The sequence below is a fragment of the Lissotriton vulgaris genome, chromosome 12, assembly GCF_964263255.1.
Source record: "Lissotriton vulgaris chromosome 12, aLisVul1.2, whole genome shotgun sequence".
Classification (NCBI taxonomy): Eukaryota; Metazoa; Chordata; class Amphibia; order Caudata; family Salamandridae; genus Lissotriton; species Lissotriton vulgaris.
In genome coordinates, this window is record NC_141700.1 from 491529289 (window position 1) to 491555927 (window position 26639).

Genomic DNA, 26639 nt, shown 5'->3' on the forward strand with positions numbered 1-26639 from the left:
TGCTGCGCTTTTCATAGGACTTGCCCGTTATTTGTGCCTGTTGGGGTGCCCTTAGAGGGTGGCCAATCCTGAGTCAGATTCCTCTCAGGTACACTTGAAGGGGCTCGTTTGTCTTGTTTCATGTGCCTCCAGCCTAGACAGATCTATACTTATATATTCAGCTTTAATGAAAATACGTGTGAAAAAGGGACTTAAAGTGCATGGCTATTTGCATAGAACAGTGGTGGCTCACAGCCTATCGATTGGAGGGATGGTGGGGAAAGCGTAAAATCGTTGGGGACGAAAGTCCTACAGTGCCACTTCAGTGAAAGCCTGATTCACGCTTCCCGTTCCCCTTGCCCAGCAGCCCCGACACCTCCTAATGAGCTGAGGTGTGTACAAAAAGAATTTGCATATTCCCAGGCAGACACTTGGAACTGCCCACCTTTTTGCTTTTCTGTGCTGTGAGCAGAGACTCTGAAGTTTGATCCTGTTTCCCTCACCGGCCTAGTTCTTGCCCTCTTTTTTAGAGGCTGCAAATACCTCTCAGGTCCTCACCCTCGCAATGATAGGGTCTTTGATCTGGTGCCTCTAACCCCCAGAGAGCCATATTCTAACTTACTCTGGTTTCTCTTCAAAACGAAAAAATCTTTCGCCTTTTACTAAAGATTTCCGTGGAGAGGAACATTTACGAGTTTATTCAATTTTTTTAAGCCTTACCACAGGTGAGGCTGTTTATCATTTGTTTAAAAGAAAAGCATTAGAAGTTGGGGAATATTTAGGAGTTGTCTGCTACTTTTATAAGGGAACATGAGCTTGGTGTTTTATTCCTGATCTCTCTGCTTGCTCATTTGCATAGACAGAGTGTAGGAGAGGTGCATCATGGGAAAGAGCTTGGGCAGTGCATGAGATTGCTTTTCCTTGACTATCTTGAAACTGCACGATAGCAGGCAGTGTATTTTCTCTTTTCTCAACATTCCTGCTGCCAGAGGCCAGACGTCACTCTCCTTTTAAAAGGTGGCACCAAGAGTCATGCTGCGCTTTTCATAGGACTTGCCCGTTATTTGTGCCTGTTGGGGTGCCCTTAGAGGGTGGCCAATCCTGAGTCAGATTCCTCTCAGGTACACTTGAAGGGGCTCGTTTGTCTTGTTTCATGTGCCTCCAGCCTATACAGATCTATACTTATATATTCAGCTTTAATGAAAATACGTGTGAAAAAGGGACTTAAAGTGCATGGCTATTTGCATAGAACAGTGGTGGCTCACAGCCTATCGATTGGAGGGATGGTGGGGAAAGCGTAAAATCGTTGGGGACGAAAGTCCTACAGTGCCACTTCAGTGAAAGCCTGATTCACGCTTCCCGTTCCCCTTGCCCAGCAGCCCCGACACCTCCTAATGAGCTGAGGTGTGTACAAAAAGAATTTGCATATTCCCAGGCAGACACTTGGAACTGCCCACCTTTTTGCTTTTCTGTGCTTTGAGCAGAGACTCTGAAGTTTGATCCTGTTTCCCTCACCGGCCTAGTTCTTGCCCTCTTTTTTAGAGGCTGCAAATACCTCTCAGGTCCTCACCCTCGCAATGATAGGGTCTTTGATCTGGTGCCTCTAACCCCCAGAGAGCCATATTCTAACTTACTCTGGTTTCTCTTCAAAACGAAAAAATCTTTCGCCTTTTACTAAAGATTTTCGTGTAGAGGAACATTTATGAGTTTATTCAATTTTTTTAAGCCTTACCACAGGTGAGGCTGTTTATCATTTGTTTAAAAGAAAAGCATTAGAAGTTGGGGAATATTTAGGAGTTGTCTGCTACTGTTATAAGGGAACATGAGCTTGGTGTTTTATTCCTGATCTCTCTGCTTGCTCATTTGCATAGACAGAGTGTAGGAGAGGTGCATCATGGGAAAGAGCTTGGGCAGTGCATGAGATTGCTTTTCCTTGACTATCTTGAAACTGCACGATAGCAGGCAGTGTATTTTCTCTTTTCTCAACATTCCTGCTGCCAGAGGCCAGACGTCACTCTCCTTTTAAAAGGTGGCACCAAGAGTCATGCTGCGCTTTTCATAGGGCTTGCCCGTTATTTGTGCCTGTTGGGGTGCCCTTAGAGGGTGGCCAATCCTGAGTCAGATTCCTCTCAGGTACACTTGAAGGGGCTCGTTTGTCTTGTTTCATGTGCCTCCAGCCTAGACAGATCTATACTTATATATTCAGCTTTAATGAAAATACGTGTGAAAAAGGGACTTAAAGTGCATGGCTATTTGCATAGAACAGTGGTGGCTCACAGCCTATCGATTGGAGGGATGGTGGGGAAAGCGTAAAATCGTTGGGGACGAAAGTCCTACAGTGCCACTTCAGTGAAAGCCTGATTCACGCTTCCCGTTCCCCTTGCCCAGCAGCCCCGACACCTCCTAATGAGCTGAGGTGTGTACAAAAAGAATTTGCATATTCCCAGGCAGACACTTGGAACTGCCCACCTTTTTGCTTTTCTGTGCTTTGAGCAGAGACTCTGAAGTTTGATCCTGTTTCCCTCACCGGCCTAGTTCTTGCCCTCTTTTTTAGAGGCTGCAAATACCTCTCAGGTCCTCACCCTCGCAATGATAGGGTCTTTGATCTGGTGCCTCTAACCCCCAGAGAGCCATATTCTAACTTACTCTGGTTTCTCTTCAAAATGAAAAAATCTTTCGCCTTTTACTAAAGATTTTCGTGTAGAGGAACATTTACGAGTTTATTCAATTTTTTTAAGCCTTACCACAGGTGAGGCTGTTTATCATTTGTTTAAAAGAAAAGCATTAGAAGTTGGGGAATATTTAGGAGTTGTCTGCTACTGTTATAAGGGAACATGAGCTTGGTGTTTTATTCCTGATCTCTCTGCTTGCTCATTTGCATAGACAGAGTGTAGGAGAGGTGCATCATGGGAAAGAGCTTGGGCAGTGCATGAGATTGCTTTTCCTTGACTATCTTGAAACTGCACGATAGCAGGCAGTGTATTTTCTCCTTTCTCAACATTCCTGCTGCCAGAGGCCAGACGTCACTCTCCTTTTAAAAGGTGGCACCAAGAGTCATGCTGCGCTTTTCATAGGGCTTGCCCGTTATTTGTGCCTGTTGGGGTGCCCTTAGAGGGTGGCCAATCCTGAGTCAGATTCCTCTCAGGTACACTTGAAGGGGCTCGTTTGTCTTGTTTCATGTGCCTCCAGCCTAGACAGATCTATACTTATATATTCAGCTTTAATGAAAATACGTGTGAAAAAGGGACTTAAAGTGCATGGCTATTTGCATAGAACAGTGGTGGCTCACAGCCTATCGATTGGAGGGATGGTGGGGAAAGCGTAAAATCGTTGGGGACGAAAGTCCTACAGTGCCACTTCAGTGAAAGCCTGATTCACGCTTCCCGTTCCCCTTGCCCAGCAGCCCCGACACCTCCTAATGAGCTGAGGTGTGTACAAAAAGAATTTGCATATTCCCAGGCAGACACTTGGAACTGCCCACCTTTTTGCTTTTCTGTGCTTTGAGCAGAGACTCTGAAGTTTGATCCTGTTTCCCTCACCGGCCTAGTTCTTGCCCTCTTTTTTAGAGGCTGCAAATACCTCTCAGGTCCTCACCCTCGCAATGATAGGGTCTTTGATCTGGTGCCTCTAACCCCCAGAGAGCCATATTCTAACTTACTCTGGTTTCTCTTCAAAACGAAAAAATCTTTCGCCTTTTACTAAAGATTTCCGTGGAGAGGAACATTTACGAGTTTATTCAATTTTTTTAAGCCTTACCACAGGTGAGGCTGTTTATCATTTGTTTAAAAGAAAAGCATTAGAAGTTGGGGAATATTTAGGAGTTGTCTGCTACTGTTATAAGGGAACATGAGCTTGGTGTTTTATTCCTGATCTCTCTGCTTGCTCATTTGCATAGACAGAGTGTAGGAGAGGTGCATCATGGGAAAGAGCTTGGGCAGTGCATGAGATTGCTTTTCCTTGACTATCTTGAAACTGCACGATAGCAGGCAGTGTATTTTCTCTTTTCTCAACATTCCTGCTGCCAGAGGCCAGACGTCACTCTCCTTTTAAAAGGTGGCACCAAGAGTCATGCTGCGCTTTTCATAGGACTTGCCCGTTATTTGTGCCTCTTGGGGTGCCCTTAGAGGGTGGCCAATCCTGAGTCAGATTCCTCTCAGGTACACTTGAAGGGGCTCATTTGTCTGGTTTCATGTGCCTCCAGCCTATACAGATCTATACTTATATATTCAGCTTTAATGAAAATACGTGTGAAAAAGGGACTTAAAGTGCATGGCTATTTGCATAGAACAGTGGTGGCTCACAGCCTATCGATTGGAGGGATGGTGGGGAAAGCGTAAAATCGTTGGGGACGAAAGTCCTACAGTGCCACTTCAGTGAAAGCCTGATTCACGCTTCCCGTTCCCCTTGCCCAGCAGCCCCGACACCTCCTAATGAGCTGAGGTGTGTACAAAAAGAATTTGCATATTCCCAGGCAGACACTTGGAACTGCCCACCTTTTTGCTTTTCTGTGCTGTGAGCAGAGACTCTGAAGTTTGATCCTGTTTCCCTCACCGGCCTAGTTCTTGCCCTCTTTTTTAGAGGCTGCAAATACCTCTCAGGTCCTCACCCTCGCAATGATAGGGTCTTTGATCTGGTGCCTCTAACCCCCAGAGAGCCATATTCTAACTTACTCTGGTTTCTCTTCAAAACGAAAAAATCTTTCGCCTTTTACTAAAGATTTCCGTGGAGAGGAACATTTACGAGTTTATTCAATTTTTTTAAGCCTTACCACAGGTGAGGCTGTTTATCATTTGTTTAAAAGAAAAGCATTAGAAGTTGGGGAATATTTAGGAGTTGTCTGCTACTGTTATAAGGGAACATGAGCTTGGTGTTTTATTCCTGATCTCTCTGCTTGCTCATTTGCATAGACAGAGTGTAGGAGAGGTGCATCATGGGAAAGAGCTTGGGCAGTGCATGAGATTGCTTTTCCTTGACTATCTTGAAACTGCACGATAGCAGGCAGTGTATTTTCTCTTTTCTCAACATTCCTGCTGCCAGAGGCCAGACGTCACTCTCCTTTTAAAAGGTGGCACCAAGAGTCATGCTGCGCTTTTCATAGGACTTGCCCGTTATTTGTGCCTGTTGGGGTGCCCTTAGAGGGTGGCCAATCCTGAGTCAGATTCCTCTCAGGTACACTTGAAGGGGCTCGTTTGTCTTGTTTCATGTGCCTCCAGCCTAGACAGATCTATACTTATATATTCAGCTTTAATGAAAATACGTGTGAAAAAGGGACTTAAAGTGCATGGCTATTTGCATAGAACAGTGGTGGCTCACAGCCTATCGATTGGAGGGATGGTGGGGAAAGCGTAAAATCGTTGGGGACGAAAGTCCTACAGTGCCACTTCAGTGAAAGCCTGATTCACGCTTCCCGTTCCCCTTGCCCAGCAGCCCCGACACCTCCTAATGAGCTGAGGTGTGTACAAAAAGAATTTGCATATTCCCAGGCAGACACTTGGAACTGCCCACCTTTTTGCTTTTCTGTGCTGTGAGCAGAGACTCTGAAGTTTGATCCTGTTTCCCTCACCGGCCTAGTTCTTGCCCTCTTTTTTAGAGGCTGCAAATACCTCTCAGGTCCTCACCCTCGCAATGATAGGGTCTTTGATCTGGTGCCTCTAACCCCCAGAGAGCCATATTCTAACTTACTCTGGTTTCTCTTCAAAACGAAAAAATCTTTCGCCTTTTACTAAAGATTTCCGTGGAGAGGAACATTTACGAGTTTATTCAATTTTTTTAAGCCTTACCACAGGTGAGGCTGTTTATCATTTGTTTAAAAGAAAAGCATTAGAAGTTGGGGAATATTTAGGAGTTGTCTGCTACTGTTATAAGGGAACATGAGCTTGGTGTTTTATTCCTGATCTCTCTGCTTGCTCATTTGCATAGACAGAGTGTAGGAGAGGTGCATCATGGGAAAGAGCTTGGGCAGTGCATGAGATTGCTTTTCCTTGACTATCTTGAAACTGCACGATAGCAGGCAGTGTATTTTCTCTTTTCTCAACATTCCTGCTGCCAGAGGCCAGACGTCACTCTCCTTTTAAAAGGTGGCACCAAGAGTCATGCTGCGCTTTTCATAGGGCTTGCCCGTTATTTGTGCCTGTTGGGGTGCCCTTAGAGGGTGGCCAATCCTGAGTCAGATTCCTCTCAGGTACACTTGAAGGGGCTCGTTTGTCTTGTTTCATGTGCCTCCAGCCTAGACAGATCTATACTTATATATTCAGCTTTAATGAAAATACGTGTGAAAAAGGGACTTAAAGTGCATGGCTATTTGCATAGAACAGTGGTGGCTCACAGCCTATCGATTGGAGGGATGGTGGGGAAAGCGTAAAATCGTTGGGGACGAAAGTCCTACAGTGCCACTTCAGTGAAAGCCTGATTCACGCTTCCCGTTCCCCTTGCCCAGCAGCCCCGACACCTCCTAATGAGCTGAGGTGTGTACAAAAAGAATTTGCATATTCCCAGGCAGACACTTGGAACTGCCCACCTTTTTGCTTTTCTGTGCTTTGAGCAGAGACTCTGAAGTTTGATCCTGTTTCCCTCACCGGCCTAGTTCTTGCCCTCTTTTTTAGAGGCTGCAAATACCTCTCAGGTCCTCACCCTCGCAATGATAGGGTCTTTGATCTGGTGCCTCTAACCCCCAGAGAGCCATATTCTAACTTACTCTGGTTTCTCTTCAAAACGAAAAAATCTTTCGCCTTTTACTAAAGATTTTCGTGTAGAGGAACATTTACGAGTTTATTCAATTTTTTTAAGCCTTACCACAGGTGAGGCTGTTTATCATTTGTTTAAAAGAAAAGCATTAGAAGTTGGGGAATATTTAGGAGTTGTCTGCTACTGTTATAAGGGAACATGAGCTTGGTGTTTTATTCCTGATCTCTCTGCTTGCTCATTTGCATAGACAGAGTGTAGGAGAGGTGCATCATGGGAAAGAGCTTGGGCAGTGCATGAGATTGCTTTTCCTTGACTATCTTGAAACTGCACGATAGCAGGCAGTGTATTTTCTCTTTTCTCAACATTCCTGCTGCCAGAGGCCAGACGTCACTCTCCTTTTAAAAGGTGGCACCAAGAGTCATGCTGCGCTTTTCATAGGGCTTGCCCGTTATTTGTGCCTGTTGGGGTGCCCTTAGAGGGTGGCCAATCCTGAGTCAGATTCCTCTCAGGTACACTTGAAGGGGCTCGTTTGTCTTGTTTCATGTGCCTCCAGCCTAGACAGATCTATACTTATATATTCAGCTTTAATGAAAATACGTGTGAAAAAGGGACTTAAAGTGCATGGCTATTTGCATAGAACAGTGGTGGCTCACAGCCTATCGATTGGAGGGATGGTGGGGAAAGCGTAAAATCGTTGGGGACGAAAGTCCTACAGTGCCACTTCAGTGAAAGCCTGATTCACGCTTCCCGTTCCCCTTGCCCAGCAGCCCCGACACCTCCTAATGAGCTGAGGTGTGTACAAAAAGAATTTGCATATTCCCAGGCAGACACTTGGAACTGCCCACCTTTTTGCTTTTCTGTGCTTTGAGCAGAGACTCTGAAGTTTGATCCTGTTTCCCTCACCGGCCTAGTTCTTGCCCTCTTTTTTAGAGGCTGCAAATACCTCTCAGGTCCTCACCCTCGCAATGATAGGGTCTTTGATCTGGTGCCTCTAACCCCCAGAGAGCCATATTCTAACTTACTCTGGTTTCTCTTCAAAACGAAAAAATCTTTCGCCTTTTACTAAAGATTTCCGTGGAGAGGAACATTTACGAGTTTATTCAATTTTTTTAAGCCTTACCACAGGTGAGGCTGTTTATCATTTGTTTAAAAGAAAAGCATTAGAAGTTGGGGAATATTTAGGAGTTGTCTGCTACTGTTATAAGGGAACATGAGCTTGGTGTTTTATTCCTGATCTCTCTGCTTGCTCATTTGCATAGACAGAGTGTAGGAGAGGTGCATCATGGGAAAGAGCTTGGGCAGTGCATGAGATTGCTTTTCCTTGACTATCTTGAAACTGCACGATAGCAGGCAGTGTATTTTCTCTTTTCTCAACATTCCTGCTGCCAGAGGCCAGACGTCACTCTCCTTTTAAAAGGTGGCACCAAGAGTCATGCTGCGCTTTTCATAGGACTTGCCCGTTATTTGTGCCTGTTGGGGTGCCCTTAGAGGGTGGCCAATCCTGAGTCAGATTCCTCTCAGGTACACTTGAAGGGGCTCGTTTGTCTTGTTTCATGTGCCTCCAGCCTATACAGATCTATACTTATATATTCAGCTTTAATGAAAATACGTGTGAAAAAGGGACTTAAAGTGCATGGCTATTTGCATAGAACAGTGGTGGCTCACAGCCTATCGATTGGAGGGATGGTGGGGAAAGCGTAAAATCGTTGGGGACGAAAGTCCTACAGTGCCACTTCAGTGAAAGCCTGATTCACGCTTCCCGTTCCCCTTGCCCAGCAGCCCCGACACCTCCTAATGAGCTGAGGTGTGTACAAAAAGAATTTGCATATTCCCAGGCAGACACTTGGAACTGCCCACCTTTTTGCTTTTCTGTGCTGTGAGCAGAGACTCTGAAGTTTGATCCTGTTTCCCTCACCGGCCTAGTTCTTGCCCTCTTTTTTAGAGGCTGCAAATACCTCTCAGGTCCTCACCCTCGCAATGATAGGGTCTTTGATCTGGTGCCTCTAACCCCCAGAGAGCCATATTCTAACTTACTCTGGTTTCTCTTCAAAACGAAAAAATCTTTCGCCTTTTACTAAAGATTTCCGTGGAGAGGAACATTTACGAGTTTATTCAATTTTTTTAAGCCTTACCACAGGTGAGGCTGTTTATCATTTGTTTAAAAGAAAAGCATTAGAAGTTGGGGAATATTTAGGAGTTGTCTGCTACTGTTATAAGGGAACATGAGCTTGGTGTTTTATTCCTGATCTCTCTGCTTGCTCATTTGCATAGACAGAGTGTAGGAGAGGTGCATCATGGGAAAGAGCTTGGGCAGTGCATGAGATTGCTTTTGCTTGACTATCTTGAAACTGCACGATAGCAGGCAGTGTATTTTCTCTTTTCTCAACATTCCTGCTGCCAGAGGCCAGACGTCACTCTCCTTTTAAAAGGTGGCACCAAGAGTCATGCTGCGCTTTTCATAGGACTTGCCCGTTATTTGTGCCTGTTGGGGTGCCCTTAGAGGGTGGCCAATCCTGAGTCAGATTCCTCTCAGGTACACTTGAAGGGGCTCGTTTGTCTTGTTTCATGTGCCTCCAGCCTAGACAGATCTATACTTATATATTCAGCTTTAATGAAAATACGTGTGAAAAAGGGACTTAAAGTGCATGGCTATTTGCATAGAACAGTGGTGGCTCACAGCCTATCGATTGGAGGGATGGTGGGGAAAGCGTAAAATCGTTGGGGACGAAAGTCCTACAGTGCCACTTCAGTGAAAGCCTGATTCACGCTTCCCGTTCCCCTTGCCCAGCAGCCCCGACACCTCCTAATGAGCTGAGGTGTGTACAAAAAGAATTTGCATATTCCCAGGCAGACACTTGGAACTGCCCACCTTTTTGCTTTTCTGTGCTGTGAGCAGAGACTCTGAAGTTTGATCCTGTTTCCCTCACCGGCCTAGTTCTTGCCCTCTTTTTTAGAGGCTGCAAATACCTCTCAGGTCCTCACCCTCGCAATGATAGGGTCTTTGATCTGGTGCCTCTAACCCCCAGAGAGCCATATTCTAACTTACTCTGGTTTCTCTTCAAAACGAAAAAATCTTTCGCCTTTTACTAAAGATTTCCGTGGAGAGGAACATTTACGAGTTTATTCAATTTTTTTAAGCCTTACCACAGGTGAGGCTGTTTATCATTTGTTTAAAAGAAAAGCATTAGAAGTTGGGGAATATTTAGGAGTTGTCTGCTACTGTTATAAGGGAACATGAGCTTGGTGTTTTATTCCTGATCTCTCTGCTTGCTCATTTGCATAGACAGAGTGTAGGAGAGGTGCATCATGGGAAAGAGCTTGGGCAGTGCATGAGATTGCTTTTCCTTGACTATCTTGAAACTGCACGATAGCAGGCAGTGTATTTTCTCTTTTCTCAACATTCCTGCTGCCAGAGGCCAGACGTCACTCTCCTTTTAAAAGGTGGCACCAAGAGTCATGCTGCGCTTTTCATAGGACTTGCCCGTTATTTGTGCCTGTTGGGGTGCCCTTAGAGGGTGGCCAATCCTGAGTCAGATTCCTCTCAGGTACACTTGAAGGGGCTCGTTTGTCTTGTTTCATGTGCCTCCAGCCTAGACAGATCTATACTTATATATTCAGCTTTAATGAAAATACGTGTGAAAAAGGGACTTAAAGTGCATGGCTATTTGCATAGAACAGTGGTGGCTCACAGCCTATCGATTGGAGGGATGGTGGGGAAAGCGTAAAATCGTTGGGGACGAAAGTCCTACAGTGCCACTTCAGTGAAAGCCTGATTCACGCTTCCCGTTCCCCTTGCCCAGCAGCCCCGACACCTCCTAATGAGCTGAGGTGTGTACAAAAAGAATTTGCATATTCCCAGGCAGACACTTGGAACTGCCCACCTTTTTGCTTTTCTGTGCTGTGAGCAGAGACTCTGAAGTTTGATCCTGTTTCCCTCACCGGCCTAGTTCTTGCCCTCTTTTTTAGAGGCTGCAAATACCTCTCAGGTCCTCACCCTCGCAATGATAGGGTCTTTGATCTGGTGCCTCTAACCCCCAGAGAGCCATATTCTAACTTACTCTGGTTTCTCTTCAAAACGAAAAAATCTTTCGCCTTTTACTAAAGATTTCCGTGGAGAGGAACATTTACGAGTTTATTCAATTTTTTTAAGCCTTACCACAGGTGAGGCTGTTTATCATTTGTTTAAAAGAAAAGCATTAGAAGTTGGGGAATATTTAGGAGTTGTCTGCTACTGTTATAAGGGAACATGAGCTTTGTGTTTTATTCCTGATCTCTCTGCTTGCTCATTTGCATAGACAGAGTGTAGGAGAGGTGCATCATGGGAAAGAGCTTGGGCAGTGCATGAGATTGCTTTTCCTTGACTATCTTGAAACTGCACGATAGCAGGCAGTGTATTTTCTCTTTTCTCAACATTCCTGCTGCCAGAGGCCAGACGTCACTCTCCTTTTAAAAGGTGGCACCAAGAGTCATGCTGCGCTTTTCATAGGGCTTGCCCGTTATTTGTGCCTGTTGGGGTGCCCTTAGAGGGTGGCCAATCCTGAGTCAGATTCCTCTCAGGTACACTTGAAGGGGCTCGTTTGTCTTGTTTCATGTGCCTCCAGCCTAGACAGATCTATACTTATATATTCAGCTTTAATGAAAATACGTGTGAAAAGGGACTTAAAGTGCATGGCTATTTGCATAGAACAGTGGTGGCTCACAGCCTATCGATTGGAGGGATGGTGGGGAAAGCGTAAAATCGTTGGGGACAAAAGTCCTACAGTGCCACTTCAGTGAAAGCCTGATTCACGCTTCCCGTTCCCCTTGCCCAGCAGCCCCGACACCTCCTAATGAGCTGAGGTGTGTACAAAAAGAATTTGCATATTCCCAGGCAGACACTTGGAACTGCCCACCTTTTTGCTTTTCTGTGCTTTGAGCAGAGACTCTGAAGTTTGATCCTGTTTCCCTCACCGGCCTAGTTCTTGCCCTCTTTTTTAGAGGCTGCAAATACCTCTCAGGTCCTCACCCTCGCAATGATAGGGTCTTTGATCTGGTGCCTCTAACCCCCAGAGAGCCATATTCTAACTTACTCTGGTTTCTCTTCAAAACGAAAAAATCTTTCGCCTTTTACTAAAGATTTTCGTGTAGAGGAACATTTACGAGTTTATTCAATTTTTTTAAGCCTTACCACAGGTGAGGCTGTTTATCATTTGTTTAAAAGAAAAGCATTAGAAGTTGGGGAATATTTAGGAGTTGTCTGCTACTGTTATAAGGGAACATGAGCTTGGTGTTTTATTCCTGATCTCTCTGCTTGCTCATTTGCATAGACAGAGTGTAGGAGAGGTGCATCATGGGAAAGAGCTTGGGCAGTGCATGAGATTGCTTTTCCTTGACTATCTTGAAACTGCACGATAGCAGGCAGTGTATTTTCTCTTTTCTCAACATTCCTGCTGCCAGAGGCCAGACGTCACTCTCCTTTTAAAAGGTGGCACCAAGAGTCATGCTGCGCTTTTCATAGGGCTTGCCCGTTATTTGTGCCTGTTGGGGTGCCCTTAGAGGGTGGCCAATCCTGAGTCAGATTCCTCTCAGGTACACTTGAAGGGGCTCGTTTGTCTTGTTTCATGTGCCTCCAGCCTAGACAGATCTATACTTATATATTCAGCTTTAATGAAAATACGTGTGAAAAAGGGACTTAAAGTGCATGGCTATTTGCATAGAACAGTGGTGGCTCACAGCCTATCGATTGGAGGGATGGTGGGGAAAGCGTAAAATCGTTGGGGACGAAAGTCCTACAGTGCCACTTCAGTGAAAGCCTGATTCACGCTTCCCGTTCCCCTTGCCCAGCAGCCCCGACACCTCCTAATGAGCTGAGGTGTGTACAAAAAGAATTTGCATATTCCCAGGCAGACACTTGGAACTGCCCACCTTTTTGCTTTTCTGTGCTTTGAGCAGAGACTCTGAAGTTTGATCCTGTTTCCCTCACCGGCCTAGTTCTTGCCCTCTTTTTTAGAGGCTGCAAATACCTCTCAGGTCCTCACCCTCGCAATGATAGGGTCTTTGATCTGGTGCCTCTAACCCCCAGAGAGCCATATTCTAACTTACTCTGGTTTCTCTTCAAAACGAAAAAATCTTTCGCCTTTTACTAAAGATTTTCGTGTAGAGGAACATTTACGAGTTTATTCAATTTTTTTAAGCCTTACCACAGGTGAGGCTGTTTATCATTTGTTTAAAAGAAAAGCATTAGAAGTTGGGGAATATTTAGGAGTTGTCTGCTACTGTTATAAGGGAACATGAGCTTGGTGTTTTATTCCTGATCTCTCTGCTTGCTCATTTGCATAGACAGAGTGTAGGAGAGGTGCATCATGGGAAAGAGCTTGGGCAGTGCATGAGATTGCTTTTACTTGACTATCTTGAAACTGCACGATAGCAGGCAGTGTATTTTCTCTTTTCTCAACATTCCTGCTGCCAGAGGCCAGACGTCACTCTCCTTTTAAAAGGTGGCACCAAGAGTCATGCTGCGCTTTTCATAGGGCTTGCCCGTTATTTGTGCCTGTTGGGGTGCCCTTAGAGGGTGGCCAATCCTGAGTCAGATTCCTCTCAGGTACACTTGAAGGGGCTCGTTTGTCTTGTTTCATGTGCCTCCAGCCTAGACAGATCTATACTTATATATTCAGCTTTAATGAAAATACGTGTGAAAAAGGGACTTAAAGTGCATGGCTATTTGCATAGAACAGTGGTGGCTCACAGCCTATCGATTGGAGGGATGGTGGGGAAAGCGTAAAATCGTTGGGGACGAAAGTCCTACAGTGCCACTTCAGTGAAAGCCTGATTCACGCTTCCCGTTCCCCTTGCCCAGCAGCCCCGACACCTCCTAATGAGCTGAGGTGTGTACAAAAAGAATTTGCATATTCCCAGGCAGACACTTGGAACTGCCCACCTTTTTGCTTTTCTGTGCTTTGAGCAGAGACTCTGAAGTTTGATCCTGTTTCCCTCACCGGCCTAGTTCTTGCCCTCTTTTTTAGAGGCTGCAAATACCTCTCAGGTCCTCACCCTCGCAATGATAGGGTCTTTGATCTGGTGCCTCTAACCCCCAGAGAGCCATATTCTAACTTACTCTGGTTTCTCTTCAAAACGAAAAAATCTTTCGCCTTTTACTAAAGATTTCCGTGGAGAGGAACATTTACGAGTTTATTCAATTTTTTTAAGCCTTACCACAGGTGAGGCTGTTTATCATTTGTTTAAAAGAAAAGCATTAGAAGTTGGGGAATATTTAGGAGTTGTCTGCTACTGTTATAAGGGAACATGAGCTTGGTGTTTTATTCCTGATCTCTCTGCTTGCTCATTTGCATAGACAGAGTGTAGGAGAGGTGCATCATGGGAAAGAGCTTGGGCAGTGCATGAGATTGCTTTTCCTTGACTATCTTGAAACTGCACGATAGCAGGCAGTGTATTTTCTCTTTTCTCAACATTCCTGCTGCCAGAGGCCAGACGTCACTCTCCTTTTAAAAGGTGGCACCAAGAGTCATGCTGCGCTTTTCATAGGACTTGCCCGTTATTTGTGCCTGTTGGGGTGCCCTTAGAGGGTGGCCAATCCTGAGTCAGATTCCTCTCAGGTACACTTGAAGGGGCTCGTTTGTCTTGTTTCATGTGCCTCCAGCCTATACAGATCTATACTTATATATTCAGCTTTAATGAAAATACGTGTGAAAAAGGGACTTAAAGTGCATGGCTATTTGCATAGAACAGTGGTGGCTCACAGCCTATCGATTGGAGGGATGGTGGGGAAAGCGTAAAATCGTTGGGGACGAAAGTCCTACAGTGCCACTTCAGTGAAAGCCTGATTCACGCTTCCCGTTCCCCTTGCCCAGCAGCCCCGACACCTCCTAATGAGCTGAGGTGTGTACAAAAAGAATTTGCATATTCCCAGGCAGACACTTGGAACTGCCCACCTTTTTGCTTTTCTGTGCTGTGAGCAGAGACTCTGAAGTTTGATCCTGTTTCCCTCACCGGCCTAGTTCTTGCCCTCTTTTTTAGAGGCTGCAAATACCTCTCAGGTCCTCACCCTCGCAATGATAGGGTCTTTGATCTGGTGCCTCTAACCCCCAGAGAGCCATATTCTAACTTACTCTGGTTTCTCTTCAAAACGAAAAAATCTTTCGCCTTTTACTAAAGATTTCCGTGGAGAGGAACATTTACGAGTTTATTCAATTTTTTTAAGCCTTACCACAGGTGAGGCTGTTTATCATTTGTTTAAAAGAAAAGCATTAGAAGTTGGGGAATATTTAGGAGTTGTCTGCTACTGTTATAAGGGAACATGAGCTTGGTGTTTTATTCCTGATCTCTCTGCTTGCTCATTTGCATAGACAGAGTGTAGGAGAGGTGCATCATGGGAAAGAGCTTGGGCAGTGCATGAGATTGCTTTTCCTTGACTATCTTGAAACTGCACGATAGCAGGCAGTGTATTTTCTCTTTTCTCAACATTCCTGCTGCCAGAGGCCAGACGTCACTCTCCTTTTAAAAGGTGGCACCAAGAGTCATGCTGCGCTTTTCATAGGACTTGCCCGTTATTTGTGCCTGTTGGGGTGCCCTTAGAGGGTGGCCAATCCTGAGTCAGATTCCTCTCAGGTACACTTGAAGGGGCTCGTTTGTCTTGTTTCATGTGCCTCCAGCCTAGACAGATCTATACTTATATATTCAGCTTTAATGAAAATACGTGTGAAAAAGGGACTTAAAGTGCATGGCTATTTGCATAGAACAGTGGTGGCTCACAGCCTATCGATTGGAGGGATGGTGGGGAAAGCGTAAAATCGTTGGGGACGAAAGTCCTACAGTGCCACTTCAGTGAAAGCCTGATTCACGCTTCCCGTTCCCCTTGCCCAGCAGCCCCGACACCTCCTAATGAGCTGAGGTGTGTACAAAAAGAATTTGCATATTCCCAGGCAGACACTTGGAACTGCCCACCTTTTTGCTTTTCTGTGCTGTGAGCAGAGACTCTGAAGTTTGATCCTGTTTCCCTCACCGGCCTAGTTCTTGCCCTCTTTTTTAGAGGCTGCAAATACCTCTCAGGTCCTCACCCTCGCAATGATAGGGTCTTTGATCTGGTGCCTCTAACCCCCAGAGAGCCATATTCTAACTTACTCTGGTTTCTCTTCAAAACGAAAAAATCTTTCGCCTTTTACTAAAGATTTCCGTGGAGAGGAACATTTACGAGTTTATTCAATTTTTTTAAGCCTTACCACAGGTGAGGCTGTTTATCATTTGTTTAAAAGAAAAGCATTAGAAGTTGGGGAATATTTAGGAGTTGTCTGCTACTGTTATAAGGGAACATGAGCTTGGTGTTTTATTCCTGATCTCTCTGCTTGCTCATTTGCATAGACAGAGTGTAGGAGAGGTGCATCATGGGAAAGAGCTTGGGCAGTGCATGAGATTGCTTTTCCTTGACTATCTTGAAACTGCACGATAGCAGGCAGTGTATTTTCTCTTTTCTCAACATTCCTGCTGCCAGAGGCCAGACGTCACTCTCCTTTTAAAAGGTGGCACCAAGAGTCATGCTGCGCTTTTCATAGGACTTGCCCGTTATTTGTGCCTGTTGGGGTGCCCTTAGAGGGTGGCCAATCCTGAGTCAGATTCCTCTCAGGTACACTTGAAGGGGCTCGTTTGTCTTGTTTCATGTGCCTCCAGCCTAGACAGATCTATACTTATATATTCAGCTTTAATGAAAATACGTGTGAAAAAGGGACTTAAAGTGCATGGCTATTTGCATAGAACAGTGGTGGCTCACAGCCTATCGATTGGAGGGATGGTGGGGAAAGCGTAAAATCGTTGGGGACGAAAGTCCTACAGTGCCACTTCAGTGAAAGCCTGATTCACGCTTCCCGTTCCCCTTGCCCAGCAGCCCCGACACCTCCTAATGAGCTGAGGTGTGTACAAAAAGAATTTGCATATTCCCAGGCAGACACTTGGAACTGCCCACCTTTTTGCTTTTCTGTGCTGTGAGCAGAGACTCAGAAGTTTGATCCTGTTTCCCTCACCGGCCTAGTTCTTGCCCTCTTTTTTAGAGGCTGCAAATACCTCTCAGGTCCTCACCCTCGCAATGATAGGGTCTTTGATCTGGTGCCTCTAACCCCCAGAGAGCCATATTCTAACTTACTCTGGTTTCTCTTCAAAACGAAAAAATCTTTCGCCTTTTACTAAAGATTTCCGTGGAGAGGAACATTTACGAGTTTATTCAATTTTTTTAAGCCTTACCACAGGTGAGGCTGTTTATCATTTGTTTAAAAGAAAAGCATTAGAAGTTGGGGAATATTTAGGAGTTGTCTGCTACTGTTATAAGGGAACATGAGCTTGGTGTTTTATTCCTGATCTCTCTGCTTGCTCATTTGCATAGACAGAGTGTAGGAGAGGTGCATCATGGGAAAGAGCTTGGGCAGTGCATGAGATTGCTTTTCCTTGACTATCTTGAAACTGCACGATAGCAGGCAGTGTATTTTCTCTTTTCTCAACATTCCTGCTGCCAGAGGCCAGACGTCACTCTCCTTTTAAAAGGTGGCACCAAGAGTCATGCTGCGCTTTTCATAGGACTTGCCCGTTATTTGTGCCTGTTGGGGTGCCCTTAGAGGGTGGCCAATCCTGAGTCAGATTCCTCTCAGGTACACTTGAAGGGGCTCGTTTGTCTTGTTTCATGTGCCTCCAGCCTAGACAGATCTATACTTATATATTCAGCTTTAATGAAAATACGTGTGAAAAAGGGACTTAAAGTGCATGGCTATTTGCATAGAACAGTGGTGGCTCACAGCCTATCGATTGGAGGGATGGTGGGGAAAGCGTAAAATCGTTGGGGACGAAAGTCCTACAGTGCCACTTCAGTGAAAGCCTGATTCACGCTTCCCGTTCCCCTTGCCCAGCAGCCCCGACACCTCCTAATGAGCTGAGGTGTGTACAAAAAGAATTTGCATATTCCCAGGCAGACACTTGGAACTGCCCACCTTTTTGCTTTTCTGTGCTGTGAGCAGAGACTCTGAAGTTTGATCCTGTTTCCCTCACCGGCCTAGTTCTTGCCCTCTTTTTTAGAGGCTGCAAATACCTCTCAGGTCCTCACCCTCGCAATGATAGGGTCTTTGATCTGGTGCCTCTAACCCCCAGAGAGCCATATTCTAACTTACTCTGGTTTCTCTTCAAAACGAAAAAATCTTTCGCCTTTTACTAAAGATTTCCGTGGAGAAGAACATTTACGAGTTTATTCAATTTTTTTAAGCCTTACCACAGGTGAGGCTGTTTATCATTTGTTTAAAAGAAAAGCATTAGAAGTTGGGGAATATTTAGGAGTTGTCTGCTACTTTTATAAGGGAACATGAGCTTGGTGTTTTATTCCTGATCTCTCTGCTTGCTCATTTGCATAGACAGAGTGTAGGAGAGGTGCATCATGGGAAAGAGCTTGGGCAGTGCATGAGATTGCTTTTCCTTGACTATCTTGAAACTGCACGATAGCAGGCAGTGTATTTTCTCTTTTCTCAACATTCCTGCTGCCAGAGGCCAGACGTCACTCTCCTTTTAAAAGGTGGCACCAAGAGTCATGCTGCGCTTTTCATAGGACTTGCCCGTTATTTGTGCCTGTTGGGGTGCCCTTAGAGGGTGGCCAATCCTGAGTCAGATTCCTCTCAGGTACACTTGAAGGGGCTCGTTTGTCTTGTTTCATGTGCCTCCAGCCTATACAGATCTATACTTATATATTCAGCTTTAATGAAAATACGTGTGAAAAAGGGACTTAAAGTGCATGGCTATTTGCATAGAACAGTGGTGGCTCACAGCCTATCGATTGGAGGGATGGTGGGGAAAGCGTAAAATCGTTGGGGACGAAAGTCCTACAGTGCCACTTCAGTGAAAGCCTGATTCACGCTTCCCGTTCCCCTTGCCCAGCAGCCCCGACACCTCCTAATGAGCTGAGGTGTGTACAAAAAGAATTTGCATATTCCCAGGCAGACACTTGGAACTGCCCACCTTTTTGCTTTTCTGTGCTTTGAGCAGAGACTCTGAAGTTTGATCCTGTTTCCCTCACCGGCCTAGTTCTTGCCCTCTTTTTTAGAGGCTGCAAATACCTCTCAGGTCCTCACCCTCGCAATGATAGGGTCTTTGATCTGGTGCCTCTAACCCCCAGAGAGCCATATTCTAACTTACTCTGGTTTCTCTTCAAAACGAAAAAATCTTTCGCCTTTTACTAAAGATTTTCGTGTAGAGGAACATTTACGAGTTTATTCAATTTTTTTAAGCCTTACCACAGGTGAGGCTGTTTATCATTTGTTTAAAAGAAAAGCATTAGAAGTTGGGGAATATTTAGGAGTTGTCTGCTACTGTTATAAGGGAACATGAGCTTGGTGTTTTATTCCTGATCTCTCTGCTTGCTCATTTGCATAGACAGAGTGTAGGAGAGGTGCATCATGGGAAAGAGCTTGGGCAGTGCATGAGATTGCTTTTCCTTGACTATCTTGAAACTGCACGATAGCAGGCAGTGTATTTTCTCTTTTCTCAACATTCCTGCTGCCAGAGGCCAGACGTCACTCTCCTTTTAAAAGGTGGCACCAAGAGTCATGCTGCGCTTTTCATAGGGCTTGCCCGTTATTTGTGCCTGTTGGGGTGCCCTTAGAGGGTGGCCAATCCTGAGTCAGATTCCTCTCAGGTACACTTGAAGGGGCTCGTTTGTCTTGTTTCATGTGCCTCCAGCCTAGACAGATCTATACTTATATATTCAGCTTTAATGAAAATACGTGTGAAAAAGGGACTTAAAGTGCATGGCTATTTGCATAGAACAGTGGTGGCTCACAGCCTATCGATTGGAGGGATGGTGGGGAAAGCGTAAAATCGTTGGGGACGAAAGTCCTACAGTGCCACTTCAGTGAAAGCCTGATTCACGCTTCCCGTTCCCCTTGCCCAGCAGCCCCGACACCTCCTAATGAGCTGAGGTGTGTACAAAAAGAATTTGCATATTCCCAGGCAGACACTTGGAACTGCCCACCTTTTTGCTTTTCTGTGCTTTGAGCAGAGACTCTGAAGTTTGATCCTGTTTCCCTCACCGGCCTAGTTCTTGCCCTCTTTTTTAGAGGCTGCAAATACCTCTCAGGTCCTCACCCTCGCAATGATAGGGTCTTTGATCTGGTGCCTCTAACCCCCAGAGAGCCATATTCTAACTTACTCTGGTTTCTCTTCAAAACGAAAAAATCTTTCGCCTTTTACTAAAGATTTTCGTGTAGAGGAACATTTACGAGTTTATTCAATTTTTTTAAGCCTTACCACAGGTGAGGCTGTTTATCATTTGTTTAAAAGAAAAGCATTAGAAGTTGGGGAATATTTAGGAGTTGTCTGCTACTGTTATAAGGGAACATGAGCTTGGTGTTTTATTCCTGATCTCTCTGCTTGCTCATTTGCATAGACAGAGTGTAGGAGAGGTGCATCATGGGAAAGAGCTTGGGCAGTGCATGAGATTGCTTTTCCTTGACTATCTTGAAACTGCACGATAGCAGGCAGTGTATTTTCTCCTTTCTCAACATTCCTGCTGCCAGAGGCCAGACGTCACTCTCCTTTTAAAAGGTGGCACCAAGAGTCATGCTGCGCTTTTCATAGGGCTTGCCCGTTATTTGTGCCTGTTGGGGTGCCCTTAGAGGGTGGCCAATCCTGAGTCAGATTCCTCTCAGGTACACTTGAAGGGGCTCGTTTGTCTTGTTTCATGTGCCTCCAGCCTAGACAGATCTATACTTATATATTCAGCTTTAATGAAAATACGTGTGAAAAAGGGACTTAAAGTGCATGGCTATTTGCATAGAACAGTGGTGGCTCACAGCCTATCGATTGGAGGGATGGTGGGGAAAGCGTAAAATCGTTGGGGACGAAAGTCCTACAGTGCCACTTCAGTGAAAGCCTGATTCACGCTTCCCGTTCCCCTTGCCCAGCAGCCCCGACACCTCCTAATGAGCTGAGGTGTGTACAAAAAGAATTTGCATATTCCCAGGCAGACACTTGGAACTGCCCACCTTTTTGCTTTTCTGTGCTTTGAGCAGAGACTCTGAAGTTTGATCCTGTTTCCCTCACCGGCCTAGTTCTTGCCCTCTTTTTTAGAGGCTGCAAATACCTCTCAGGTCCTCACCCTCGCAATGATAGGGTCTTTGATCTGGTGCCTCTAACCCCCAGAGAGCCATATTCTAACTTACTCTGGTTTCTCTTCAAAACGAAAAAATCTTTCGCCTTTTACTAAAGATTTCCGTGGAGAGGAACATTTACGAGTTTATTCAATTTTTTTAAGCCTTACCACAGGTGAGGCTGTTTATCATTTGTTTAAAAGAAAAGCATTAGAAGTTGGGGAATATTTAGGAGTTGTCTGCTACTGTTATAAGGGAACATGAGCTTGGTGTTTTATTCCTGATCTCTCTGCTTGCTCATTTGCATAGACAGAGTGTAGGAGAGGTGCATCATGGGAAAGAGCTTGGGCAGTGCATGAGATTGCTTTTCCTTGACTATCTTGAAACTGCACGATAGCAGGCAGTGTATTTTCTCTTTTCTCAACATTCCTGCTGCCAGAGGCCAGACGTCACTCTCCTTTTAAAAGGTGGCACCAAGAGTCATGCTGCGCTTTTCATAGGACTTGCCCGTTATTTGTGCCTCTTGGGGTGCCCTTAGAGGGTGGCCAATCCTGAGTCAGATTCCTCTCAGGTACACTTGAAGGGGCTCGTTTGTCTGGTTTCATGTGCCTCCAGCCTATACAGATCTATACTTATATATTCAGCTTTAATGAAAATACGTGTGAAAAAGGGACTTAAAGTGCATGGCTATTTGCATAGAACAGTGGTGGCTCACAGCCTATCGATTGGAGGGATGGTGGGGAAAGCGTAAAATCGTTGGGGACGAAAGTCCTACAGTGCCACTTCAGTGAAAGCCTGATTCACGCTTCCCGTTCCCCTTGCCCAGCAGCCCCGACACCTCCTAATGAGCTGAGGTGTGTACAAAAAGAATTTGCATATTCCCAGGCAGACACTTGGAACTGCCCACCTTTTTGCTTTTCTGTGCTGTGAGCAGAGACTCTGAAGTTTGATCCTGTTTCCCTCACCGGCCTAGTTCTTGCCCTCTTTTTTAGAGGCTGCAAATACCTCTCAGGTCCTCACCCTCGCAATGATAGGGTCTTTGATCTGGTGCCTCTAACCCCCAGAGAGCCATATTCTAACTTACTCTGGTTTCTCTTCAAAACGAAAAAATCTTTCGCCTTTTACTAAAGATTTCCGTGGAGAGGAACATTTACGAGTTTATTCAATTTTTTTAAGCCTTACCACAGGTGAGGCTGTTTATCATTTGTTTAAAAGAAAAGCATTAGAAGTTGGGGAATATTTAGGAGTTGTCTGCTACTGTTATAAGGGAACATGAGCTTGGTGTTTTATTCCTGATCTCTCTGCTTGCTCATTTGCATAGACAGAGTGTAGGAGAGGTGCATCATGGGAAAGAGCTTGGGCAGTGCATGAGATTGCTTTTCCTTGACTATCTTGAAACTGCACGATAGCAGGCAGTGTATTTTCTCTTTTCTCAACATTCCTGCTGCCAGAGGCCAGACGTCACTCTCCTTTTAAAAGGTGGCACCAAGAGTCATGCTGCGCTTTTCATAGGACTTGCCCGTTATTTGTGCCTGTTGGGGTGCCCTTAGAGGGTGGCCAATCCTGAGTCAGATTCCTCTCAGGTACACTTGAAGGGGCTTGTTTGTCTTGTTTCATGTGCCTCCAGCCTAGACAGATCTATACTTATATATTCAGCTTTAATGAAAATACGTGTGAAAAAGGGACTTAAAGTGCATGGCTATTTGCATAGAACAGTGGTGGCTCACAGCCTATCGATTGGAGGGATGGTGGGGAAAGCGTAAAATCGTTGGGGACGAAAGTCCTACAGTGCCACTTCAGTGAAAGCCTGATTCACGCTTCCCGTTCCCCTTGCCCAGCAGCCCCGACACCTCCTAATGAGCTGAGGTGTGTACAAAAAGAATTTGCATATTCCCAGGCAGACACTTGGAACTGCCCACCTTTTTGCTTTTCTGTGCTGTGAGCAGAGACTCTGAAGTTTGATCCTGTTTCCCTCACCGGCCTAGTTCTTGCCCTCTTTTTTAGAGGCTGCAAATACCTCTCAGGTCCTCACCCTCGCAATGATAGGGTCTTTGATCTGGTGCCTCTAACCCCCAGAGAGCCATATTCTAACTTACTCTGGTTTCTCTTCAAAACGAAAAAATCTTTCGCCTTTTACTAAAGATTTCCGTGGAGAGGAACATTTACGAGTTTATTCAATTTTTTTAAGCCTTACCACAGGTGAGGCTGTTTATCATTTGTTTAAAAGAAAAGCATTAGAAGTTGGGGAATATTTAGGAGTTGTCTGCTACTGTTATAAGGGAACATGAGCTTGGTGTTTTATTCCTGATCTCTCTGCTTGCTCATTTGCATAGACAGAGTGTAGGAGAGGTGCATCATGGGAAAGAGCTTGGGCAGTGCATGAGATTGCTTTTCCTTGACTATCTTGAAACTGCACGATAGCAGGCAGTGTATTTTCTCTTTTCTCAACATTCCTGCTGCCAGAGGCCAGACGTCACTCTCCTTTTAAAAGGTGGCACCAAGAGTCATGCTGCGCTTTTCATAGGACTTGCCCGTTATTTGTGCCTGTTGGGGTGCCCTTAGAGGGTGGCCAATCCTGAGTCAGATTCCTCTCAGGTACACTTGAAGGGGCTTGTTTGTCTTGTTTCATGTGCCTCCAGCCTAGACAGATCTATACTTATATATTCAGCTTTAATGAAAATACGTGTGAAAAAGGGACTTAAAGTGCATGGCTATTTGCATAGAACAGTGGTGGCTCACAGCCTATCGATTGGAGGGATGGTGGGGAAAGCGTAAAATCGTTGGGGACGAAAGTCCTACAGTGCCACTTCAGTGAAAGCCTGATTCACGCTTCCCGTTCCCCTTGCCCAGCAGCCCCGACACCTCCTAATGAGCTGAGGTGTGTACAAAAAGAATTTGCATATTCCCAGGCAGACACTTGGAACTGCCCACCTTTTTGCTTTTCTGTGCTGTGAGCAGAGACTCTGAAGTTTGATCCTGTTTCCCTCACCGGCCTAGTTCTTGCCCTCTTTTTTAGAGGCTGCAAATACCTCTCAGGTCCTCACCCTCGCAATGATAGGGTCTTTGATCTGGTGCCTCTAACCCCCAGAGAGCCATATTCTAACTTACTCTGGTTTCTCTTCAAAACGAAAAAATCTTTCGCCTTTTACTAAAGATTTCCGTGGAGAGGAACATTTACGAGTTTATTCAATTTTTTTAAGCCTTACCACAGGTGAGGCTGTTTATCATTTGTTTAAAAGAAAAGCATTAGAAGTTGGGGAATATTTAGGAGTTGTCTGCTACTGTTATAAGGGAACATGAGCTTGGTGTTTTATTCCTGATCTCTCTGCTTGCTCATTTGCATAGACAGAGTGTAGGAGAGGTGCATCATGGGAAAGAGCTTGGGCAGTGCATGAGATTGCTTTTCCTTGACTATCTTGAAACTGCACGATAGCAGGCAGTGTATTTTCTCTTTTCTCAACATTCCTGCTGCCAGAGGCCAGACGTCACTCTCCTTTTAAAAGGTGGCACCAAGAGTCATGCTGCGCTTTTCATAGGACTTGCCCGTTATTTGTGCCTGTTGGGGTGCCCTTAGAGGGTGGCCAATCCTGAGTCAGATTCCTCTCAGGTACACTTGAAGGGGCTCGTTTGTCTTGTTTCATGTGCCTCCAGCCTAGACAGATCTATACTTATATATTCAGCTTTAATGAAAATACGTGTGAAAAAGGGACTTAAAGTGCATGGCTATTTGCATAGAACAGTGGTGGCTCACAGCCTATCGATTGGAGGGATGGTGGGGAAAGCGTAAAATCGTTGGGGACGAAAGTCCTACAGTGCCACTTCAGTGAAAGCCTGATTCACGCTTCCCGTTCCCCTTGCCCAGCAGCCCCGACACCTCCTAATGAGCTGAGGTGTGTACAAAAAGAATTTGCATATTCCCAGGCAGACACTTGGAACTGCCCACCTTTTTGCTTTTCTGTGCTGTGAGCAGAGACTCTGAAGTTTGATCCTGTTTCCCTCACCGGCCTAGTTCTTGCCCTCTTTTTTAGAGGCTGCAAATACCTCTCAGGTCCTCACCCTCGCAATGATAGGGTCTTTGATCTGGTGCCTCTAACCCCCAGAGAGCCATATTCTAACTTACTCTGGTTTCTCTTCAAAACGAAAAAATCTTTCGCCTTTTACTAAAGATTTCCGTGGAGAGGAACATTTACGAGTTTATTCAATTTTTTTAAGCCTTACCACAGGTGAGGCTGTTTATCATTTGTTTAAAAGAAAAGCATTAGAAGTTGGGGAATATTTAGGAGTTGTCTGCTACTTTTATAAGGGAACATGAGCTTGGTGTTTTATTCCTGATCTCTCTGCTTGCTCATTTGCATAGACAGAGTGTAGGAGAGGTGCATCATGGGAAAGAGCTTGGGCAGTGCATGAGATTGCTTTTCCTTGACTATCTTGAAACTGCACGATAGCAGGCAGTGTATTTTCTCTTTTCTCAACATTCCTGCTGCCAGAGGCCAGACGTCACTCTCCTTTTAAAAGGTGGCACCAAGAGTCATGCTGCGCTTTTCATAGGACTTGCCCGTTATTTGTGCCTGTTGGGGTGCCCTTAGAGGGTGGCCAATCCTGAGTCAGATTCCTCTCAGGTACACTTGAAGGGGCTCGTTTGTCTTGTTTCATGTGCCTCCAGCCTATACAGATCTATACTTATATATTCAGCTTTAATGAAAATACGTGTGAAAAAGGGACTTAAAGTGCATGGCTATTTGCATAGAACAGTGGTGGCTCACAGCCTATCGATTGGAGGGATGGTGGGGAAAGCGTAAAATCGTTGGGGACGAAAGTCCTACAGTGCCACTTCAGTGAAAGCCTGATTCACGCTTCCCGTTCCCCTTGCCCAGCAGCCCCGACACCTCCTAATGAGCTGAGGTGTGTACAAAAAGAATTTGCATATTCCCAGGCAGACACTTGGAACTGCCCACCTTTTTGCTTTTCTGTGCTTTGAGCAGAGACTCTGAAGTTTGATCCTGTTTCCCTCACCGGCCTAGTTCTTGCCCTCTTTTTTAGAGGCTGCAAATACCTCTCAGGTCCTCACCCTCGCAATGATAGGGTCTTTGATCTGGTGCCTCTAACCCCCAGAGAGCCATATTCTAACTTACTCTGGTTTCTCTTCAAAACGAAAAAATCTTTCGCCTTTTACTAAAGATTTTCGTGTAGAGGAACATTTACGAGTTTATTCAATTTTTTTAAGCCTTACCACAGGTGAGGCTGTTTATCATTTGTTTAAAAGAAAAGCATTAGAAGTTGGGGAATATTTAGGAGTTGTCTGCTACTGTTATAAGGGAACATGAGCTTGGTGTTTTATTCCTGATCTCTCTGCTTGCTCATTTGCATAGACAGAGTGTAGGAGAGGTGCATCATGGGAAAGAGCTTGGGCAGTGCATGAGATTGCTTTTCCTTGACTATCTTGAAACTGCACGATAGCAGGCAGTGTATTTTCTCTTTTCTCAACATTCCTGCTGCCAGAGGCCAGACGTCACTCTCCTTTTAAAAGGTGGCACCAAGAGTCATGCTGCGCTTTTCATAGGGCTTGCCCGTTATTTGTGCCTGTTGGGGTGCCCTTAGAGGGTGGCCAATCCTGAGTCAGATTCCTCTCAGGTACACTTGAAGGGGCTCGTTTGTCTTGTTTCATGTGCCTCCAGCCTAGACAGATCTATACTTATATATTCAGCTTTAATGAAAATACGTGTGAAAAAGGGACTTAAAGTGCATGGCTATTTGCATAGAACAGTGGTGGCTCACAGCCTATCGATTGGAGGGATGGTGGGGAAAGCGTAAAATCGTTGGGGACGAAAGTCCTACAGTGCCACTTCAGTGAAAGCCTGATTCACGCTTCCC

At 45.3% G+C, this 26639-nt stretch overlaps 26 non-coding genes across 26 annotated transcripts; all 26 read left to right on the forward strand.

Annotated features, from left to right (window-relative positions):
* The first annotated feature begins 597 nt into the window (after positions 1-597).
* LOC147677151 (U5 spliceosomal RNA) lies at positions 598-712 on the forward strand. The gene has a single exon (XR_015303133.1). It is a non-coding gene; the product is annotated as a U5 spliceosomal RNA (small nuclear RNA).
* An 897-nt stretch (positions 713-1609) lies between these two features.
* On the forward strand, positions 1610-1724 carry LOC147677152 (U5 spliceosomal RNA). Its single transcript, XR_015302789.1, has one exon. It is a non-coding gene; the product is annotated as a U5 spliceosomal RNA (small nuclear RNA).
* An 897-nt stretch (positions 1725-2621) lies between these two features.
* LOC147677153 (U5 spliceosomal RNA) lies at positions 2622-2736 on the forward strand. The gene has a single exon (XR_015302904.1). It is a non-coding gene; the product is annotated as a U5 spliceosomal RNA (small nuclear RNA).
* Positions 2737-3633: 897 nt separating this feature from the next.
* Positions 3634-3748, forward strand: LOC147677154 (U5 spliceosomal RNA). Its single transcript, XR_015303134.1, has one exon. It is a non-coding gene; the product is annotated as a U5 spliceosomal RNA (small nuclear RNA).
* Positions 3749-4645: 897 nt separating this feature from the next.
* LOC147677155 (U5 spliceosomal RNA) lies at positions 4646-4760 on the forward strand. The gene has a single exon (XR_015303135.1). It is a non-coding gene; the product is annotated as a U5 spliceosomal RNA (small nuclear RNA).
* Positions 4761-5657: 897 nt separating this feature from the next.
* LOC147677156 (U5 spliceosomal RNA) lies at positions 5658-5772 on the forward strand. The gene has a single exon (XR_015303136.1). It is a non-coding gene; the product is annotated as a U5 spliceosomal RNA (small nuclear RNA).
* Positions 5773-6669: 897 nt separating this feature from the next.
* LOC147677157 (U5 spliceosomal RNA) lies at positions 6670-6784 on the forward strand. Its single transcript, XR_015302851.1, has one exon. It is a non-coding gene; the product is annotated as a U5 spliceosomal RNA (small nuclear RNA).
* An 897-nt stretch (positions 6785-7681) lies between these two features.
* Positions 7682-7796, forward strand: LOC147677158 (U5 spliceosomal RNA). Its single transcript, XR_015303137.1, has one exon. It is a non-coding gene; the product is annotated as a U5 spliceosomal RNA (small nuclear RNA).
* Positions 7797-8693: 897 nt separating this feature from the next.
* Positions 8694-8808, forward strand: LOC147677159 (U5 spliceosomal RNA). Its single transcript, XR_015303139.1, has one exon. It is a non-coding gene; the product is annotated as a U5 spliceosomal RNA (small nuclear RNA).
* Positions 8809-9705: 897 nt separating this feature from the next.
* Positions 9706-9820, forward strand: LOC147677160 (U5 spliceosomal RNA). Its single transcript, XR_015303140.1, has one exon. It is a non-coding gene; the product is annotated as a U5 spliceosomal RNA (small nuclear RNA).
* An 897-nt stretch (positions 9821-10717) lies between these two features.
* On the forward strand, positions 10718-10832 carry LOC147677161 (U5 spliceosomal RNA). Its single transcript, XR_015303141.1, has one exon. It is a non-coding gene; the product is annotated as a U5 spliceosomal RNA (small nuclear RNA).
* An 896-nt stretch (positions 10833-11728) lies between these two features.
* Positions 11729-11843, forward strand: LOC147677162 (U5 spliceosomal RNA). The gene has a single exon (XR_015302852.1). It is a non-coding gene; the product is annotated as a U5 spliceosomal RNA (small nuclear RNA).
* An 897-nt stretch (positions 11844-12740) lies between these two features.
* Positions 12741-12855, forward strand: LOC147677163 (U5 spliceosomal RNA). The gene has a single exon (XR_015302853.1). It is a non-coding gene; the product is annotated as a U5 spliceosomal RNA (small nuclear RNA).
* Positions 12856-13752: 897 nt separating this feature from the next.
* Positions 13753-13867, forward strand: LOC147677164 (U5 spliceosomal RNA). Its single transcript, XR_015303142.1, has one exon. It is a non-coding gene; the product is annotated as a U5 spliceosomal RNA (small nuclear RNA).
* Positions 13868-14764: 897 nt separating this feature from the next.
* On the forward strand, positions 14765-14879 carry LOC147677165 (U5 spliceosomal RNA). Its single transcript, XR_015303143.1, has one exon. It is a non-coding gene; the product is annotated as a U5 spliceosomal RNA (small nuclear RNA).
* An 897-nt stretch (positions 14880-15776) lies between these two features.
* Positions 15777-15891, forward strand: LOC147677166 (U5 spliceosomal RNA). The gene has a single exon (XR_015303144.1). It is a non-coding gene; the product is annotated as a U5 spliceosomal RNA (small nuclear RNA).
* Positions 15892-16788: 897 nt separating this feature from the next.
* LOC147677167 (U5 spliceosomal RNA) lies at positions 16789-16903 on the forward strand. The gene has a single exon (XR_015303145.1). It is a non-coding gene; the product is annotated as a U5 spliceosomal RNA (small nuclear RNA).
* An 897-nt stretch (positions 16904-17800) lies between these two features.
* Positions 17801-17915, forward strand: LOC147677168 (U5 spliceosomal RNA). The gene has a single exon (XR_015302782.1). It is a non-coding gene; the product is annotated as a U5 spliceosomal RNA (small nuclear RNA).
* An 897-nt stretch (positions 17916-18812) lies between these two features.
* Positions 18813-18927, forward strand: LOC147677169 (U5 spliceosomal RNA). Its single transcript, XR_015302854.1, has one exon. It is a non-coding gene; the product is annotated as a U5 spliceosomal RNA (small nuclear RNA).
* Positions 18928-19824: 897 nt separating this feature from the next.
* Positions 19825-19939, forward strand: LOC147677170 (U5 spliceosomal RNA). The gene has a single exon (XR_015302855.1). It is a non-coding gene; the product is annotated as a U5 spliceosomal RNA (small nuclear RNA).
* An 897-nt stretch (positions 19940-20836) lies between these two features.
* On the forward strand, positions 20837-20951 carry LOC147677171 (U5 spliceosomal RNA). The gene has a single exon (XR_015303146.1). It is a non-coding gene; the product is annotated as a U5 spliceosomal RNA (small nuclear RNA).
* Positions 20952-21848: 897 nt separating this feature from the next.
* On the forward strand, positions 21849-21963 carry LOC147677172 (U5 spliceosomal RNA). Its single transcript, XR_015303147.1, has one exon. It is a non-coding gene; the product is annotated as a U5 spliceosomal RNA (small nuclear RNA).
* Positions 21964-22860: 897 nt separating this feature from the next.
* On the forward strand, positions 22861-22975 carry LOC147677173 (U5 spliceosomal RNA). The gene has a single exon (XR_015303148.1). It is a non-coding gene; the product is annotated as a U5 spliceosomal RNA (small nuclear RNA).
* An 897-nt stretch (positions 22976-23872) lies between these two features.
* Positions 23873-23987, forward strand: LOC147677174 (U5 spliceosomal RNA). Its single transcript, XR_015303150.1, has one exon. It is a non-coding gene; the product is annotated as a U5 spliceosomal RNA (small nuclear RNA).
* Positions 23988-24884: 897 nt separating this feature from the next.
* On the forward strand, positions 24885-24999 carry LOC147677175 (U5 spliceosomal RNA). The gene has a single exon (XR_015303151.1). It is a non-coding gene; the product is annotated as a U5 spliceosomal RNA (small nuclear RNA).
* An 897-nt stretch (positions 25000-25896) lies between these two features.
* LOC147677176 (U5 spliceosomal RNA) lies at positions 25897-26011 on the forward strand. Its single transcript, XR_015302856.1, has one exon. It is a non-coding gene; the product is annotated as a U5 spliceosomal RNA (small nuclear RNA).
* Positions 26012-26639: the final 628 nt, after the last annotated feature.